Source organism: Vespa crabro, chromosome 5, assembly GCF_910589235.1.
Source record: "Vespa crabro chromosome 5, iyVesCrab1.2, whole genome shotgun sequence".
In the NCBI taxonomy this organism is placed as follows: domain Eukaryota; kingdom Metazoa; phylum Arthropoda; class Insecta; order Hymenoptera; family Vespidae; genus Vespa; species Vespa crabro.
In genome coordinates this window covers 11128267-11148398 of record NC_060959.1, presented here as the reverse complement: position 1 = coordinate 11148398, position 20132 = coordinate 11128267, and the positions used below count along the sequence as shown (strand labels likewise).

General features: G+C 38.8%; 1 protein-coding gene across 1 annotated transcript in view; it reads left to right on the top strand.

Annotated features, from left to right (window-relative positions):
• Nucleotides 1–5340: 5340 nt before the first annotated feature.
• Nucleotides 5341–20132, top strand: part of LOC124424119 (semaphorin-2A) — a 367461-nt gene continuing 352669 nt past the window's right edge. The window contains exon 1 of the mRNA XM_046962710.1: nucleotides 5341–5971. The gene's annotated coding sequence lies outside the window, so the exon portion shown is untranslated. The remainder of the gene's footprint in view (nucleotides 5972–20132) is intronic.

Here is a 20132-nt window from a genome sequence, read left to right as displayed (position 1 = left end):
GCTTGTGTAGACGTACCTGTTTTCCGTTCATGTGTAAATGAATTTATGTAACCGTCCTAAAGTATGTTCTATGCACAACGAACTCGATGGTGATTTGCCACTTTACCAAATACATATCAAGTATTCCGATCTCGTTATCCCAACCTATGGCTTCCTTTTCCTCTTACCATTTTATATCAAGACGTAAACGTGCGTAGAGGAGCCGACTCATTAAAGTCGACGATTTCTTAATCATTATTTAGAGGCAAAGTGCTTCCACTTGTTACTTCAGGCAACGACGATAAAATGATTCAATCTGAACCTACACGATTTTGCTTTTTTCCCTACATTCGAAATCTGTATTTATAGAAGCAAATTTCGAGGGAACAGAATATATATATATATATATATGTATCTGAGAAAGTGAGAAATTCTCTTCGAAGATCTACCTCTCTTTTTCTGTCTACGAAAGACGAAGATTTTCATGCATCCGCGATAAAGGATCTCGAACTTCTTGGCGAACTTTTAATTGACTCCATCTGAAAACTTAACAGACGTAACTTTGATCCTCCTCGCCGGCTACGTTTTTCTTTCTCCTCCTTTTGCCATATTTCTTCACGAAGAAAAAGAAAGGAAGAGAGAGAGAGAGAGAGAGAGAGAGAGAGAGAAAAGAATATCGCTTTCTGTCGAGCTGGTGACGGCTTGCTGAACGCGACGACGAAGAGGGTGAACTTCAAATCGGATCTTCTACGAAATCAGTAGAAATCCGGCGTGCGGAAATTGCGGACGTGCTTGCGCGGAAGGCAATCCCTCCTACTTTGACTTTCAGAGAAAGAGAAACCAGACGTTGAAAAGTGAAAGATAGAAAGAAAGAAAGAGGGAGAGAGAGAGAGAGAGAGAGAGAGAAAGTATATCATTTTTTCATTTAAGACTTTATCATTTCTTTACGTTGGCGATCATTTTTCAAGAGAACTCATTGTCGTTCCTATATCATTTTGACAATTCTGATAAATGTCAAAGCATAATAAAAAATATTGCCAATCATGTCGAAAATTATAATACTTTATTTATCGTTTTAACTTTGTATTTTTTATCTTCGAGAATTCTCATGAAATCGACGTTTTTCAAACTTCCTGATTCGAAGTTACAACTCTTTAGATATGATCCTTTAGGTCAGTATACTCTGATACTCTCCTATTCGTTATAATTCTACTGGCATCTCACATGGATAAGAACGGCGAAGAGAATAAAAAAGAAAAACTCTAAAACGTGGTGGATGATGTTGCGAGAAGAGGAAAGAAACTATCGAGAAAGAGGGTAGAAGGAAAGTGAGAGGAGGATGAGAAACAAGTAGTAGTAGTAGTAAAAGAAGAAGAAGAAGAAGAAGAAGAAGAAGAAGAAGAAGAGAAAGTAGGTCAGAGACGATAGATTGCGTTGCGATACCAAAGGTACGATGGCGATGTCGCGTCTTGCATGCGAAATCAACACCAAGAAAGATACTTTATAGCGTGGTACATTCTTTCAAATTGTAACACTTAAGACGTGGTTTAGAGTGAACAATAATTAAGAACAACGACCTCCTTCTTTTCCAATTTCCTAGCCAATCGATTATTTTTTATTTTTACATAAAGAAAATCGTACGGATAAGTAACGAAGACAAATAAACGTAGAATTAAAGCGCTTAAGTTGCGTCTATAAAAAATGTAGGATATTCAAGATAGACAAGAAAATTGGTAGAATCACGAATGGGTAAAATTATCCGAAGGAAGAGATAGATAGATAGATAGATAGAGAGAGAGAGAGAGAGAGAGAGAGAGAGAGAGAGAGAGAGAGGGAGAGAGAAAGGTTTAGAGAGGATGATGGAAAAAGACAGAAGGTTGAATGAGCACAGAAAGAGATCGCGCACTTCGATAAAAGAAAGAAGTTCTCGTGTAGATCGAATGAAGAGAGACAAGACAAGCTATTTTCGTTCCACGGTATGAGAGAAATAGAGTGAGAGAGAATTACCAACTGCGATCCATCCCTTTATTCTGACGCCTACAAACGGGTAAACGTAACGTCACGAAGGCCGCTGGCGCTTGCAAAATATACGAGCAGTTCGTGGCTTCTCTCTGCTCTTGCAGTGCTTGCATGCTAAAGGCATACTACGCGTTGTAGTCGTGCCAGGAGAACGTAAGGAGCTTTCACCTCGACGCGAAAGTCGCGTCATACCGTGCGCTTTAACCCGTTTACCAACGAGGAAACACGTTAAAGCAAGCTGCTTACACGTTCTCTCGTCTTCGATAAGGGGCCAAGTGAGATCCAACGTATTCCGAGGAAAATCGATTTTCTTCTTTCAATCGAACTCCTTCCCTTGGAAGATTAATCTTCTTGCTAGCCGTACGATGAGATGATCCTTGGAATTTCGTATTCCGTTCTATCGTAATCCTTCGAAAATATCAATAAAACGAGTTTTCTTTCTTTTTTTTTTTTTTGTTTCTTCTTCCTTTTTTCCTCTCTTTTTTCGTTCATTTTCAATCAAGTATATTATTTAAATGCGTTCTCATAGAAAGTGAATCCTTCGTACTTCGCAATTTCTCTTATCGCAAGATAGTATCGTTGCAACGCGTGGGAAAACTAATTATCTCGCATGATAAAAGCTACCGATAGGAATACCGGGAATCTAGGTCGTTCGTGATCTTTCGTAGATGCCAGAATCTCTTTCTCTCTCGTGCTCGTGCAGGTTTACGCGCGCGTTTTGAATAGTCTGGTGAAAAGATACGAGCAAAGCGAGGATGGAGTAGAAAGGGTGGATGGTGCGAAACACACCTTTATCGTGTGCTTTTACACCTACACTCGACGTTTTTGTATAGCTGACGTTACGCGACCTAGAGTGAAAAGTGATATTACCGTGCTTTTCAGTCGACGAGTAGCAGATATCTTACGGTCGGTTCAACCGACAACGTGCATGTTTTCCTCGCATGTCTGTAACACGCTTTCTAATCGTTTCGAAACAAGCTTTATCTTCATCACAATGAGTTCTATCTGGTGTCGCTATTCTTTATATATTTTTATCTTCAATGCTAAATGACATACACGCATTATCCTCGCTATAGCACTTGCGGTAATTGATATAGAACAAAATACGCAAAAAATGTAATATAGAAATTCTATGCTTGTATTAAATATGAAATTATTTTATATATTAATTTAATTTCCTTTGCCACGTCATAATATGAAACATTTTAATCGCCTTTTGCATTAGATTCGATTCATCTTAGCAAACTAAGGATGATGGTAATCCTAATCTTTGCTTCTATCGGAAATCATGAAACAACTTGGTATCGAACCGCCCGATTGAATTAATCCTCGACGCGACGAGTTAAGGGTTGAATCGAGGGAAGGAGTTAGAGGAGGTTAAGTCGACTAAACAATTCGCTTATCAGGAGTAGACGACTGTGGAGAATCGAGAGAACGTAGGAGTCGAACTTGAAGGTGGTAGTGATGGCGGCGGTGATGGTGGATGGAGGTTTGAGGGATGAGCATACGACATCGCAGACCGCGTCACGTCACAACGAATCCATTCGGTTGTTACAGCTGTCGAAACTATGAAATTCAATGCAGCAAATTTGCATGCTAATCCGAGCATCGTAAACCCAGGCTTCCTGTCGTACGCCGCCTGCGTTGGGATGTGTCTAAGTTGTAATTCAATGAAGACAGAAGCGTAGTACGCTGTAACCATATAACTCCCTTAACTTGCCTCGCTAATGACTTTAATAACATATACACAATCGATTCTCTTAACCACGTGGGTACGTGAACATACGACGTAGAACGCGTCAGCACGCGTTGGCTAAATCATCTAGAACGATCAGATCTTCATACTTGCAAAAGTTTGTATTTCCACTTTGTTATCGAGCTATTCGAAAGAGAAATTGTGTGATCACGTTTAATGATTCAACCTGTAAGTAATGTATTAGATATAAGAGAAAAAGTGATAGCACTTGAAGTTGTAAGAAAATGTTAAATATCGATCGCGCACGAAGCGGTTAGGAAACACCGATGAACGCTTGAGTAGAAAAGCTTGCTCGCGTGTTCTGCTTTCCGTTGGCTCGCTGAAAGAACGAAGTAATCGTGGCTAATGATTCATCTATCACGCTATGCTCGTATTACAGTTAGCCTGGTACGATAAAGCTCATCTTGACGGTTTGACCAGGCGATAGAATTCCTCAGTTAGAATTCCGTTTAATGTTAAACCGACGATGATAGTAAAAAAAAAATTCTTTTGTACGCACGTAATTGTCTTGCGAAATATACTTTTTTCGTTCTTTCGAGATATACGATATACGCGTGTCTGCAAATTTTCTGATATTCATTTAAATTTACTTTTTTTCCCCCGGCAAAATTACGTCGACGAATAGAAGAGAATAGACTGATACGAAAAGATAAAGGGTAGAGAGAGAGAGAGAGAGAGAGAGAGAGAGAGAGAGAGAGGAGTGTAGTAAAACGACAATGAAATTTCTTCGAAATAAAAGTCTAGGATACTCTTCGAAGACGTACCAGAGGAATAGAAATACGGAGGAATATCTTGAAAGAGGACTTTACTGTCTACGAGTGAGAACTCGAGCGGAGAGTAGACGTGACATCGTCCGTAGAACGTAATTTCCGAAGGCTTTGATCTTTTTAGATTTTTCCAACGCAGAGTCAGTCGATTTTATTGTTCATTTTTTCAGACGATCTAAAGTAGTCAAAGTCCTATACAATTTTCAAATCATAATTATATATTTAGACGTAACAGACTCAAGGACATAAGATTTATTAAAGTGGCATTATTAGATGCACAGTTTCGTAGAACGTTATCGTCACCTTATGAAGATATCAGCGCTCGTAATGCACGTTGAGATGATATTACCCGTTGTAATACCACTGATTCGTGCCGTAAGAGCCCCGTTATATCATGTTGCGCGAGCTTAAGTATCTCAGCTGGTAAGCATTACTCACGTACGATGAATATTAGAGACGTTAATGCAGTAATATCAACCATAATTGCCATTTAAATGAAAATAATTACGTATATAATAAATCTTTAGATTATATTAAGAAATATTTAATACAAATATTTTATATCCGTATGTCACCATTCTTTTTCATTTTAAAATTTTTTATTTCCTTTTTAACGTATAACATTAGGATTATTATCCACTTTTTATTAATCACAATTTCCTGGAACGCCATAATAGTTCGTTAGTAAGTACGAGCAGGGTGTTGCACCCCCACTCGGGGGTGCATCGTGTTTTTCTTTACGGTTTGTTTGTGTCGCATGCGCACTCAAGAGCAGTCGACTCTCGTTCACTCTTCCAGTCGCCGGTAAGCGTGCGGATGTTTTGCATCCCTTGTTCGTCGGTTCCTTAGTTTTCGCGTTGGTGACGTGTGCGTTATCGTATTTTATACGAATTAATAGACACTCGAAGGATTATCAGAACGTTCGTATTTGAGAGAACATTTCTTTTTTGAAGAAAATATCGAGCTGAAATTTTTTTGATCGATAAAACTTTCATATTTTACCGTATATTTGTCCGTTTCTATAAAACCATTGACTACTTAAACAATGTGTCCAATCGTAAATTGAAAAGTATATTATACGATGGCTATGTAAGAAAAAATAAATATAAATCTTAACATGTAAAAATTCATTCAATGCTAAGAAATTCTACGATCTATCTCTTAATTAATCTTTCTTTTAGAAGATACATCTAATCGTGATCTTAATTAGACGATATCATTCGAAAGTGCGTGCCGTGAAATAAGAATTGTCGTGTTCGTCTATCAAATAGTCGAATAACGTTTTTATTATTCTCATTTTCTCAACATGTCATAATACTTTAATATATAATGTAAATGCGTGAGAGAATTGCGCGAATTCAGCGCAGATGAAAGCGGAATTGAAATCTTCGGAAGCTCAGTGCAACGAGGAAGGATTATTAAGACAATATATCAGTATGTCTTCGATACGGTAAGACGTTAATCTCTTATTTTGTTGTTGATTAAATATTGAAATAAAAAATATTGCAAAGAAAGAATAGAAATCAGCGTGTTCATCATCGTGGAAAACCGCAACGAGATAAAACGTTGGATCGGATAAAAGAGACGATATGGAAAGTTATCGCGTCCTCGGGTCCATACAGAGAGCAGCGTGGCTTCCACCGGTTGGAATACAACGAGCGAGCAAATGGCTAATTGGAATGTAGATAATGGACAAATCGATGAACGGCATCGTTGCTCCAAGCGAGAGAGCCAGTTTTTGTTGGTATCGTACATACGTATTTGGTGAAATTTAATCTTCGCGGTTCGTTACTGCTCTCGCCGGATACGTTTACGTTGTAAAATATTTTTACGACGTGCTCCTAGTAATGATATCTCCGTCAGGCAAGTCAAACAGAGAATGGTCTCTGCGTCTATTGAAACCTCGTGAGATAGAGTTGCAACGTCGCACCAGACACTGGCTACGAGAATATCGTTAGTAATTATTAGGTTTTCGCATTAATAGCTTCATTGACACTGATTGGACACTCGGTAGACGGAACTAATAGATCCATTAGAGGAACAAGCTCTTTCCTGAGGGACTCGATATCGCAAGAAGGTCTTGCAAGTCTCTTTAGCCAACCCTGCGAACACCCCTATCTCCTAGGAACCTCATCTCGTACTCACTCCTCCTCCGCTATCACCCGCACTCGCCATTAACGCAGTATTCTACATGGAACGAGCTTACCGTAATACGTTGCAAAATTTATGGTATACACGGAACCCAATGGTGATGATCGCGGTACGCTTTACCTCCGCATATAGTACGACTTCGGCATTTGCGTTATTACCCCCGTATAAATTAATCTACAACGTTGTTAACAAAATTCATCGTATTTCGATAATGCTCAGCGTCCTGTATGCGATCCGATATTACATAAACATACGAATTCGCGACATTACATTTCTTACAGATACATACCGTTTATCCATATATTCTTATTAGCATACGATCGTCATTTGCGTTAATTGGATAATAATTATTATAAATTCGGGAAGGAGCGATAACAAATTTTAGCTTTTCATTGTACTTTTGGCGACTCCACTTGTAGAGCATTTCACGAGTAACGAGCGTATAAATCAACGCCCGGATGAACTTTTAATAATTTCGACTTCCTAGTCGCCACGTTGCGGTATTAATTATCTCCGGACAATTAATTGCACGTCTATCGGATTTCGCGTGCGCGAGCAGGTGGCGCTAGGTACGGCCTGGGAGTGGAGAAATTACGAGGGTCGATTTCGCGACAGAATTTCAGCATCGGCGAGCGTCTTCTTACTCTCACCGTGCTTTTCCCCCGTGGTCGTTGTTACTTCTCGTTATAAAGTGCTTCATAATTTAAAACGACCCGTCGAGATAGGGGGACTTATAAATTGTTTCGGACGGTGGGACACGGTCAGCATTATCGCGTTGTCATCGAAATTACGAATGCTAAGCGTTAACCTAACGCTTCGCATGGCATCTTTATCATTTTAATCTTTCCTATCGTACGATTCTATCGTTCGAATAAAATGTATTTTTACAACTTCAAAGTCGTTATCACAAATTTATCCTTTCTTAACGGATACGCGTCAGCTTTTATAAAATATAAAATACAGTCATTAAAGGTTTGCCACTCCAAAAGGTCTAATAATCATCGTACAAGAGTGAAATTAATTATGCTCGTCGTATAACCGAATATGTTACTTTACGATCCGTAAAATTTCCTATTCTGATAGAAGTCGGAGAAATTACGTAACGATAGAGGGAAGCAAAGAGGGAGAATGAAAGGGATGGGTAGGAAGAGAAAGAAAAAACAAAAAAAGAAAGAAGAAGACATAATGACGAAATTCAATTTATACGAAAAGCGGATAAAAGATAAATAATAAAAATAAAAGAAAGAAAAAGTAGGGAAGATAAAGAGGAATAAGAGGAGAGGATATGTAAAATCGCGCGTGAACAGGCTGGTGCGCAGCGGCGGTTCGATTTAAATGCGAATTTCTGTTGGAAGAGCAAATACGCTAGGTGGTGGTGGTGGTGGTGGTGATGGCGGCGGCGGCTCTTTTTTAAGCGGCATAATCCATTTTTATTTTTGCGAGCACTCGCGAGACTTTTCGATGGTCGTTCAAAAATTCATTCAGAGGGAGGGAAAGGAGCGTTGCGAACGTTGCCGTTGGACGGTGGTGCGAGTAAGCTGTGGGAGAGGACTCGCACGAGAGCATTGCTTCTCTTTTCTCGCATTGCCAGAATTTACGGAGTGTACAGGCGAGATGATCGACCGCTTAAATATGTAGCACCAACCGTCTCGCATTCTGGGAAATTCCGTCGGCTGGAACTCATCCCATTGACGATATCGCACGGTTGGAAGGCAGAAGGCAGTGAGCGATAAATTTTTCAGAATTTTACGATTCCGCATCGATGGTATGCGCGATTCGTAGAGAAAGAGAGGAGAAGTCGTTTACCCGTGAAGAGAGCAGCCAACGGATCTACGAGTAAGCCGATGCTTCCGGATCGATGAACGCTGAATCCTTCCTCTCTCTTTCTCTCTTCTTTTTTTCTCTCACTTTAATAGACGCACACATACATATATTTTTCTATCTTCCTCCAGTCCATTTCCACCTCCTTCCTTTCTCTCTCTCTCTCTCTCTATCTCTCTCTCTCTCTATCTCTCTCTCTCTCTCCCTTTTGCTGACAGTATCTCAATGCGTCGGTGGTTTTATTTGATCGTCCTCTTATGTTTTATTGAGCAGCTCCTTCGCTCTTGTGCTTCGTTTGTTTTCCTACGGTCACTAGCGGAAACAGCTGTGCCCGTGATTTCGAAATTTAACGACCCCGACGAACTTTATTGCTAGACGCTTGTAATATCTTCGGTATCACCCTTGATTGTTCAATGGATTAGATTATTTCCGGTTTCCTAATGTTCGAATACGATAAACATCGTATAACGAGAATCACGGAACTATTTTATTCGACTGTATAAACGAAGGAAAAAGAAAAATAAAATGGATAAGTTAGCTAAGTAACTATATTCGAGATAATCGTCGAAAGATTTAAGGAGACCGCGTTTATCCATCAACTTGTACGTGACAAGAATGTTCAACGAAAAGGAATCTTCGTTGTCCTTTTTCTCCGATATTCCGCGCACTAGAAAAAAGAAAAGAGAACGAGAGAGCGAGAGAAACAGAGAGATCTTTCCTCCTTTCGGAGAGGAGAAGAGCGGATCTTCGGATTTCGGCGTATTTGCCCACGACTCTGGATGGATATCGTTTCGACGTAGCCTCTAACGATAGAGTTCGAGCTTGGAAAACGGTCCCGAGGTCGCTTCCTCTTTCCACTTCGAACGAAAGTTCGTCGATTTTCGTGGAACTCGGAAATCCACGTTCTTAGCCTGAGACGTTTCCATTGAAAGCTTTCTTTTCCGGGTCGCACCTGACGGATCGACTTATCCCAAGTTCTCTCGTTCGTTTTCTACGTCTTCTTCGTCTTCGTCAATGATGAAAGAAGAGCAGGACTTTTCTCTCTCTCTCTCTCTCTCTCTCTCTCTCTCTCTCTCTCTCTCTATCCCTATCTCTCTCCGTCTCTCTATCTCTATATCCCACTCTTTTTCTTTCTTCTTCTTCTCCTTGATTTTTTTTTTATCCCTTTTTCTTACTTCGTTTGAGTTCGTCAAGAGGAACAGCGCAAGTCTCGTCGAATACGGATTTCCTAGAATAAAAATGAGATTGGGCCACTCAAGGTCGGTCGTTGGAACCGCCATCGTCGTCGCCTGGATGAAGAATAAAGTTATATAAGGAGAAGAAGAAATGGAAAGCTCTGTAGGACTGGCTTTGAAAGGGTTCGTTGAAAGGAAGGGGTTGGTCGATATATATATATATATATATAAATATTTTATTCGCCGCTTCGAAAAGACTTCGAATTCGAATTAACCCCAATGAAAAGGAATATATTTCCATGCTGGTATTTTTAATAAAAACAAAACAAAGAAATTCGAAGGAACAAGAAAATCATTTTCTCAAGATATAATCACGATTTTCAAACGAGCAAGATGCATACCACGTTGCGCCCATGATTCATCCTTGAATTCCTTTCTTCTCTCGTACGGAGCTTTTCATTAAAATAACAAAAAAAAAAAAAAAGAGGAAAAAAAGAGGAAAAAAAAGAAAAAAAAAGGGGGAAAGAAAAAGAAAATCGAAAAAAGAGCTAACTCTTCTTTCTCGCCAACTTCACACAACTACGAATCCTATCGCTTATTCATCTAACGTAACCGAAACCGCACCCCCTATCCATAACTATACGTCCATTGGGTACCACTTTCTTAGAAGTATATAGGACGAAAGGAGAGAGAAAGAGGATCTTAAGAGCAATAGGGGTGAACTTCTCGTTATAGCGTGCGCGCGTCGAACATCTCAAAGGTCTTCGTGAAGAGTAAGAAGGGAGCGTTCTCGGCACACCGTGGTCTACATAATCTTATACCGGCGTTCGTCGTAAAAATGCAAAACGTTCCGTGGAAATAAAAAGCCGGGCCCTTGATCGGTGCGAAACTCATGAAAGTTTCAGGAGTTTCAGGCGAAAGTCGACGACTCGGCATCAACGAAGAACTTGCGTGCGGAATGCGTTCTCGACTTTCCTGTCCTTCCCTCATATACATATATTTATCATATTCTCTAGTTTTTTTTTGACGTTACTGATGTCGCCATTTCTTGTCCTTTCGATATCGATCGATCGATAATAATTAATAAAATTTCTTAACTTAAATTCTACACATGTTTAACCGAATATAATAATAAATAAAACGAAGGAGCAAGTTTCTTTTTTCTTTTCTTTTACTTTTTTCTTTCTTTTCTTTTTCTTTTTTGTCTTTTTTTGAACAAACTTATAGACTCAGCGTTCAACCCTCTTTCCATTACTTCAATGTGCCTTCCAAAAAACTTTGACCAAAAGCATAGGAAGAATAGCTTCTGTTCAAGGACACGATTCTAACCCTTTTCGAAGGGTCCGGTTCAAGCACAGGTGGTGGCTTTCTCGAACGTTAACGGCATAAGCAGTTAAGATGTTATCTCGAAGGGTGGTAGTAGTGGCCCTTGGCCAGAATCGACTATATCCCACCCTCTTTTACTTCTCTTCCTTTCTGTCTCATTCTCTCTCTCCCTCTCTCTCTCCCTCTCTCTCTCTCTCTCTGGGGTTGACCACAGCCACGGTTCACGTCGACTCACCGAGTCCGATTCTTATCGATTCCAAGCTCACCACCTTCGAACCGCGATAGCCCTCCACTTTCCTCTACTTTCCTTCTTTCCTCCTTTCCCTCTTTCCCAGAATTCTACTGAATCTTTTTAATGGACCACTGTAGGCCGCATTAATGTCAGACGCAGCTAGTTGTAGATCTCGCCTGGTTCGTTGCGATATGTATGTGGTCGAATTGCTGGCTTCGGTGTTTTATTGGAACATTCGAAACATCTGCCGCGTATTTTCTATCTCCATTGCGTTTTCCCTTCCTCTCTCACTCTCTCTTTTTCTCTTAACATCGTCCTGTGTTTATCATTCGTTCGAGCGGATTAAAGTCGGTTAAATGAATCATTTTCATTGTGCTCTCATAGAGCTCGAAATTTGCTTTAGAAAATAATTCCCTCGACGAAGCCAATTCGTCTCACAAGAAGATAATACTGTGACCATTTGAAAAAGGAAGATGAAAGTGGTGGATCAGGAATTCATTTGTTCGATACTTTGTATGAGACAAGACGAAGAGAGATCATATTTCATTGTGAAATTTAATTTGAGAATCGCAAATTACACAATTTTTTTTCTTTTCTTCTCTTTTTTTTTCCCCTCTCTATATAATAAAAATTTCTGTCTGTTCATGCGATAACCTTTCATGTTCTCCATTAACGAGTATCAAGAGTTTCTATGATAGCACACAGACATCGATGTTAATACCACGATTATCACCTTTTGCTCTTAACACTCTGATCGTATTAAGATCCTTATACGGCTATGGACAGAAAGAAAAAAAAGGAGAGAGAGAGAGAGAGAGAGAGAGAAAGAACTGTCTTTTGAATTGCTATAACTTCGGATTAAATCGGTAATTCTGCAGGGTCACGGCATTTCCGAATGAATCTTCACTTTATTTTTCCTCTCTTCTTTTTATCGTGGATTTCCTTATCGACGATGTTCTAAATCTAAGTGTCGTCCTCTTCTCCGTGATCTTCTTTAGGGTCTTGACAGATAATAAAGCGAAGGGTCCAGGTCAATGATCCGTAGATATATCTGATCTAAGCTAAATGTGTCCACGAAAATGGTGCATTACGTTCAATGAAAAAGAATATACTTAAACAGATATTAATTGAATTAAAACGATAATGCGATTTGTTTTTAACACTTCTTTTCTTCTTCTTTATTCCTCATATATTATTTTAAAAGATAAAATTTCATTGTAAAAAATGTATTAATTGAATTAAGAAACGTCAATGTAGAGAAGGAAAACCAATAAAAGACTATTCTCGAATTGGTTTGGCCATAGATATACAGTTTGACTTCCTTCGTATTTTTATCAAAGAAACTATAAAAAAAAAAAAAAAAAAAGAAAGAAATCAATTTTAAATATCTCAAGAAAAAGGTAGACATTTATAGAAGCACCCAATCGACTTTTTACAAAGAAAGAAGAATGAGATTTTTTTGTTTATTTTCGATCGGAATTCGGTTTTATTCTTTGAACGTTCACGTTTAAAAACTTCATGGGAGTCAAGGGAGAAAGAAAAATCGTATCTTTCGAAACGGACTCGAAGAAACAAGGGAAGAAGAGTAATAAAGTGTGCTTTTTGGCTATGCTTCGTAAGCGTGCATCAGATCCAGTCTCTTTCCCCTTCCGGTGAGAGGATTCACCCTCTTCAAGAACACAACCACGTCCGCATTAGCGGTCGTTGTTTCGAAGGATCCATCGGCAAGCGAAATCGATCCTTTTCCCGTTTGCCTTCTACCACAGAATTTCACTTATCTCTTATTGACCGAACGTACTGTATAAAGATTCCGTTACCGAAAAAAAGAAAGAAAGGAAGAAAGAAATAAAGAGAGAGAGAGAGAGAGAGAGAGAGAGAAGGAAAAAGTATATATATAGACGATGAGAATCAAAGGAAAAGTAGAATGTAAGAGCTGGCAAGCGAAGAAAAGTACTGCAAGGCCTCCTTTTTCGTTTCTCAACGGCAAGGGGAGGATTTGTATTTCCGTTTTACGCGAGGTAACACGTACCTTAAAAACCCTTTGATGCTCCTCGAGGAGTAATGTAGATCGTTGCTTCGAACCGGAGCCTTAGAAGAATTAAGCTCTTTCCACTTTTTTTCTCTTTTTTTTTCACTTTACCAACCACTATTCTCTCTCTCTCTCTCTCTCTCTCTCTCTCGCTCGCTCGCTCGCTCGCTCGCTCTCTCTTTCTCCTCTCTTTTTCTTACATTAGACAATCTTTTTCGTCTTCTTAACCTTGGTTCGTTCGATAAAAGTCGAATTCCCTTATGTCCACTAAATACTATTCCCTATACCATGACGTGACTCGTAGCATCAATTTTTGTATGTAGAAGCTTCAAATTTACGCGCTCGATTCTGTCGACTTTATACGCAGACTGAATTATATTTTTCAACTGCAAGAGTAATACTAGTCCCTTCTATCTCCGTTCATACTATTTTCTCCGTTTCCTCTTCTCCAATGAATTCCGAATGGCGTACACGTATACCATATAGATATCTATACACGCGTACATAGTTGTAAGCGCATACTTCAATATTTTCCTCTTCTCGTCGTTCTCTTTTTTCCACTTACCCTACCGACGTTTCGTTTTTTCCCTCACAGTTTTCCCGATGAAATTAATTCGATAGATCGTTATATCGGTTACACCTAACGGGAGTAAAGGGTATGAGGGTTGCCTCACGATACTCACCTGCTTTCCGTATTCACGCGTTCGTAATTACCTCGGTCGTGACGGGAATATCGAGCTTGCCTTTTTCGTTGGTTGAATGAATAAATAACGATATCGTATTCAACAAAATTCTAGTTCTTTCACAACGGTCTTTGCTCTTTATCGCATGTGTATACGATCGAACTGGTCAGGATGAGTTAGTTAATTAACGAGCATCGTTTCTATATAGTTATTATTTACCGTTAGTATAATGTAAAATGGTATAATTAAAAAGTTATAATATTCTTTAAAACTTGTATCTTTCGTATTCGCCAGAAAGATCGATCATTTTGTCGATCGAGGAACGAGCAAGAATTTTTCATTCCTTTCTCCTTCGTCCCTCGATTTCTTGCATCGATTTGATAAATGTTCATCGATTTCGTCAATAGCTTTGCGATAGTTCCCGCACAATAGCTTCATGCGTGGAAATACTCGAGAATAGTATATACGTACGTCTATATGTACACAAGTATGTGTATATATATATATATATATATATATATATATATATATCGCAGAAAGCTTCGCTTTGACTAAATATATATTTTCCAGTACATTAGATCCTCCCGAGTTTCATAATGTTTTTCTCCTTCCCTCCATTTCTTCTTCTCCTAACTCTTTTTCTTTTACTTTTTTCTCTTTCCCGCAAGGCTACACTTCGTTCACGTTGAACTCTCTGGATCTGTCCAGAGAGCTTCGTTCTTACAAATATCTCGGCCACGAGGCGACAAGAACTCTTTCTTCTGTTTCCTCCTCCTCCTCCTCCTTCTCCTCCTCATTCTCCTCTTCTTCTACCTTTTTTTTTCCCCTTCTTTTTTTTTCGTTCTCTAACCAAGAGTTACCGAGAATAAGAACGTTTTCCTTGGGAGAAAAAAAAAAAGAAAAAGGAAACAGAGAAAAGGAAGAAGAAAAAAAGAAGGGCCACACGAAAGGCAGGGTCATTACTTAAGAGTGCCACGAGAGAAATAGAGACGAAGGGAGATGAAAGAAGGGGGAGGAAAAAAAAGAAGGAAGATACATTTGACCTCGACGGGAAAGGATACGATGAGAGAGAAAGCGGATAAAAGAAACGAGCTTCTTTTCCTTCCACTTTAACATCGAGTACTTTTCTGAAATTCCAATGAGCAAGATAGCCGATCGGTCGATAACTTTGAGTATATGCAACGCTTAGTTTTCTCTCTCTTTTTCTTACGCGCAAATAGACACAGGAAAAGAAGTTATTTATTGATTTACTTTCTCTCCACATTTAAAATCTGATTTAGAAAAGAAGAATGTGTATGTTTACTACGTATATGCGTAAACGCGAGAGTGGAAGATAGATAGATGGAGGGAGATAGAGAGAGAGAGAGAGCGAGAAAGAGAAAGAACGCCTTAAATGAAATCGATTTATCTCGCCTCACGCTCGAGTGTCCTCTCGATTAAGTGCCACCTTTTTTACTACTCCGGATCCAGGACAGATTTAAAAGTAGTCCCAACTCATTTACCTCCACTCTCGGCACTCCTTTTAATCTTCGAATAGAGCCGCTCGTCCGTGAAACGAATCTAATCTCGTCATCGATGAGTAGTCCTCTTTCTCTCTCTCTCTCTCTCTTTCTTTCTTTCGTGCACTCTCCTGGTGCACATCATATACACGTACACACACATAGATATATACGGTGAGATCCTTTATCCGAGGTTACCGCGAATACGCGGAACGTTCGCACAATATGCGTGCATCTGACACATCGGCGATTCCTCGTCCCGTTCGATTTTCATCGAACGTAAAAGCCGGCCTGAGCGCTACCTTATAGCAGAAAATTGTAAAAGGGAAAAACAGCTTCCGCGAGAGAAGATGAAAGGAAGCCATTCGATCCTGACTTTATCCCATTTCGATTTTTCTCCCGCGAGGTAAAATCCTTTCTCTCGTTGTATATCTCTCTTTCTCCCTTTCTCTGTCTCTTTTGACTTCCATCTGTAAATCTATCTATCCATCTCCCTCGTGCTACCTTTCTTTCCATGCCAATACTCCTCGGGATAATATACCGGCCAGTAACAGCACCACTAGAACCGGTGATGGCGGTGGCTTTCGTGGCAAAGCATAACCTTCGAAATTGAAGGTAAATTAATGATCGGAGTCGAGCTCGTTCGGTAGTAATTACCGATCCCATTGGGAGTGGGAGCCTACGGAAGTCTAAGGGAAGGTAGATGGAGGTCGAGAGAAAGAGAGGGAGGGATAGAGAGAGAGAGAGAGAGAGAGAGAGAGAGAGAGAGAGAGAGAAACAGGTCGAAGAAGGAATTTAGCTAAACCTCCCTGTAATTTCTCGTTCATCCCTTCGCAAACTTGCTTGGTAGTGCCTAAGGTTATTCTGAAGGAATCTCAAGGTGACGCCGGTGGTGCCTGATATAGGGTGAGAAAGAGGAACAAAGTTTATTTCCTGAGACAAAGTGCTTCGTGAAAAAGATTAAGATCTGATGTAGTAAAATAGTTCGATAAGTAGTATCGAAACGAAAATTGGAAACGATTTAATGTGAAATAAAAATAACTATTGATAAATTATTGTAGCTTGATATGTTGGGAAAGTAGTATAATAAAGATCGTTGAAATTTGTATTACGAGCGCGATAAAAAAGAAATAGAGAAAGAGATGAGGATGAGAGTATAATACGAGGGTAAAGGGAGAAGGATGAAAGGGGATTGGGTTTAGTTGCTCGAAGTAGAACAACTTCCCTACTCTGTGGGCCCTTCTACACTAGGTGAATTATTGGGGTTACGTTAGACGTCACGTGCAGCTACATAGAGTAGGTGAAGCTCCTTTCTCTGAAGGAACACCCTGGGCTTTCTATTTCTCAGTGAGTGAGATGCAACGTCAGATGCAAGACAAACGTCTTAATATATAGGGCCAAGCTCAAGGATCTCGTGGATGACATTTTAGATGTGTCTTTTTCTTTCACCCCGATTTTTCATATAAAAAAAAGATCATGTGAACGATAACTATTACGTATTCGTTCGTTTCCTCAGTTAGATGGGAACAATTGTGTTTGTACTATATTTGAAAAATTTTATTTCAAACGAGATATGAAATAACGTCAACCGAGTAGTACAAGCATCTCGTTCTGACATACATTTACGCACACACCTAACAGCGTCAAAACACACACACACACACACACAGAGGGAGAGAGAGAGAGAGAGAGTGACATCGTTCTAACAGAAACTCGAGAAAAACGGTGTTGTATTGTTCTCCATTGACTTTTCGATCGCCGTACGGCGTTCCGTGCGTTGAGGCAACATGAAAAATGTCTCGCTGTCGGATGAATAACGAAAATGGGTAACCGTTACAACCGGTAGTTTCTCTTACGTCGCTCCTAGTATAACGGGTTCGCGTTATAGGCAGCGAAGAAGAAAATATACGGGGAATTATCATGCTCGATGGGAGAAACGACGCGAACAATTTATCAGAGAATACGCGTTCCTCTTTTCGATTCAACGTTCGAAGGAATTTTTCATTTTTGCTTCTCCGAAAAGCTCGGCCAAACTTTGCCTACCTTGAAAAAGTCATTCAAAGAGGGAAATGAATTGAGGTTGGTATTTAAAACCGGGGAAAAAAAGAAGGAAAAACAATCAAGCTCGCTGAGCTTTTTTTTTCCTTCATTCCATTTTGTTTTTCCCCTTATTCGTTCATTTCGTTCATTCGTTCGAATGTTTTATCGATCTTCGATATCGATCGTTCGAATTGGTCTTGTTGCCCGAACGAAGTGAAATACAGTAAATGTTCGATAAATATAAACAGTAAAATTTATAACGGATAGAAATTACCAAGCTAAGCCGATTCGATGGATGAGCTAAAGGAGGTTCCATGATCGATCAACGTCAAAAGTCGATTGGTTGCTCCCACTTCGTTGCTCACGTCGGATAGCACCTCGAGTCGATGCTATATTTGTTCCTGTCGATACGGAAAGGTGCTTACAGAATACAGAGCATCGTGATCACCGACGATTCGCTCGCGTCACGAAGTTTTTTATGTAAATTATTTGCGCGAGGGTGGATGGAGAAGAGAGAAAGAGAAAAAGAGAGAGAGAGAGAGAGAGAGAGAGAGAGAGAGAGAAAGAGAGAGAAAAAGAGACGAGAGGGAGGGAGATCGAAGCAATTTGCAGCGCATCGTTAAATTCACCTTCTTCTGCTGAGTAGAGCTCGATCGGGTGGAGTATCGATAAGCTGTTTCGCTCTTCTTCCGTATATACGCCTCAAGGATGATTACGTCGATTCCAAATAGCTATAGTTACCTTCTCACCTGTTATGCTCCGATACTAGAAGCTATTATGTTGGTATTAAAGCTCTTTCATCAAATATACGTATGATTATATACCATATACGTTAATTATATTGTAGATAATACCTTTGACGTGCACATATGACTCATGATGTGATTAAACCTATACATTATTCATAACAGAACATTATGTTAATTATATTATTGACATAGGTTTTGTTTGCCAATTAAATTGTATTTAAATAATTCCCTTCCCTGATCTACTTTTGGAAGCCACGCTGAAAAATTGAGATGCGAATGAAAAAAGAAAGGAAAAAAAGGAAAAAAAAAATGAAATAACTTATTGAGCGAAAGTGTAATGTCATCGACCCCTAAGCAAGATTTTCCTGGCATATGTAAGTCCGCTTTTATACGCCTCGTTCTATTTATAACAAAGAAAATCGATTGCTCCTTTCCCTTCGTGAACGAGGAATCGATAGTGGGCGATCCGAACCACGAAAGGAAGTTTGAAGTTTATCGTTGAACGTTGATCTAAATCGCACCGGCTGTCCGATAAAGGGTGGGCTTAATGACACGTTTTCTCTCTTTCTCGCTCTCTTGATACCTTTGAAGGAGACCGTGTATTCGTACTCAAATGTGGCTACATTTATCTTAGGGTTAAACCAGCACGCTGCTGCAAAATATAGTTCCGGCGATCCACCTTTGACCCCTCAACCAGCTTCCGGGCCGTATACTTGATGGAATACGTGCGTGGACTGACTCTTCGCATTCCGTTCTATTCCTTCCGACTTCCGTTTTCTTATTTATACACGTTCGACATTTTCACTTTTTCTTACGATCGATCTCTTCCCTCCTTCCGACTTGTCTATTACTAATAATAACTAATGGAGATATCGAAGAAATGATTTATTTCAATTTTCAATTATTTGTGAAAATATTGAGTAATTAAATAAGTGAGGTTAACCGTCATTACGAATGACATCAATCGGTAAGAAATTTTTTTATTAGTTATACTATAATTATTTATAATGGTTTAAAACAAATTGTTAAATAGTTGCATATATATATATATATAGCATTATCTAGTGCTAGTAGAGAAAAAACTGATTATGAAAATTGTGTATAATAAAATTATTATAATAAAACATTTATAAAAAATTGTTTATAACAAATAGATAAATACATGTATCTGTTTATATATAAACGGATTATTTAGCGTCACTCGAGAGAGAAAATTGATTATGAAAATTGTATATAACAAAATGTTTATAAAAAATTGTTTATAAAAAATTGTTTATAAAAAATTGTTTATAAAAAATTGTTTACTACAAAATGAAAAGTATATGTGCCTGTGCATATATAACTCGACTATATAGTGTTAGTCGAAAAAAATTCTTTGTGGAAATTTTATATAACAAAATGTTTATAACAAAATGTTTATAACAAATTGTTTATATAAAATTTTTAAATGTATATACCTATACATATCTTGTACAAATGAATTATTTAAAAAAAATGGAAAAAAAAATTCATTTTGAAAATTGTTTATAACAAATTGTTTATAAAAAATAGTAAACCCTTATTAACAATATAATTATAAGATAGAGTGATATTTGCGCTTTAAAATGATATTTGTTTGAAGTTTCTACGACTATTAGTTTCTGAGATATTCTAATTTAAAAAGTCAAATATTTTGAATGATCCAGTGACCTACATAATTCCATTGACTAAAATTGATTGACACACTGACCTACATAAATTCTTGGAATTTACGCTGGCTGCTCAGCTGACAAACGTAAACGTTCTTCTTTTGTTTTACTACTAACATACGTACTATCGAAGAATTATGAATGACAATATTTGAAAGGTAATATCTTCGGAACGAAACGTCGTAGAGACTTGAAACAAAAAGCATTTTAAAGAGAAA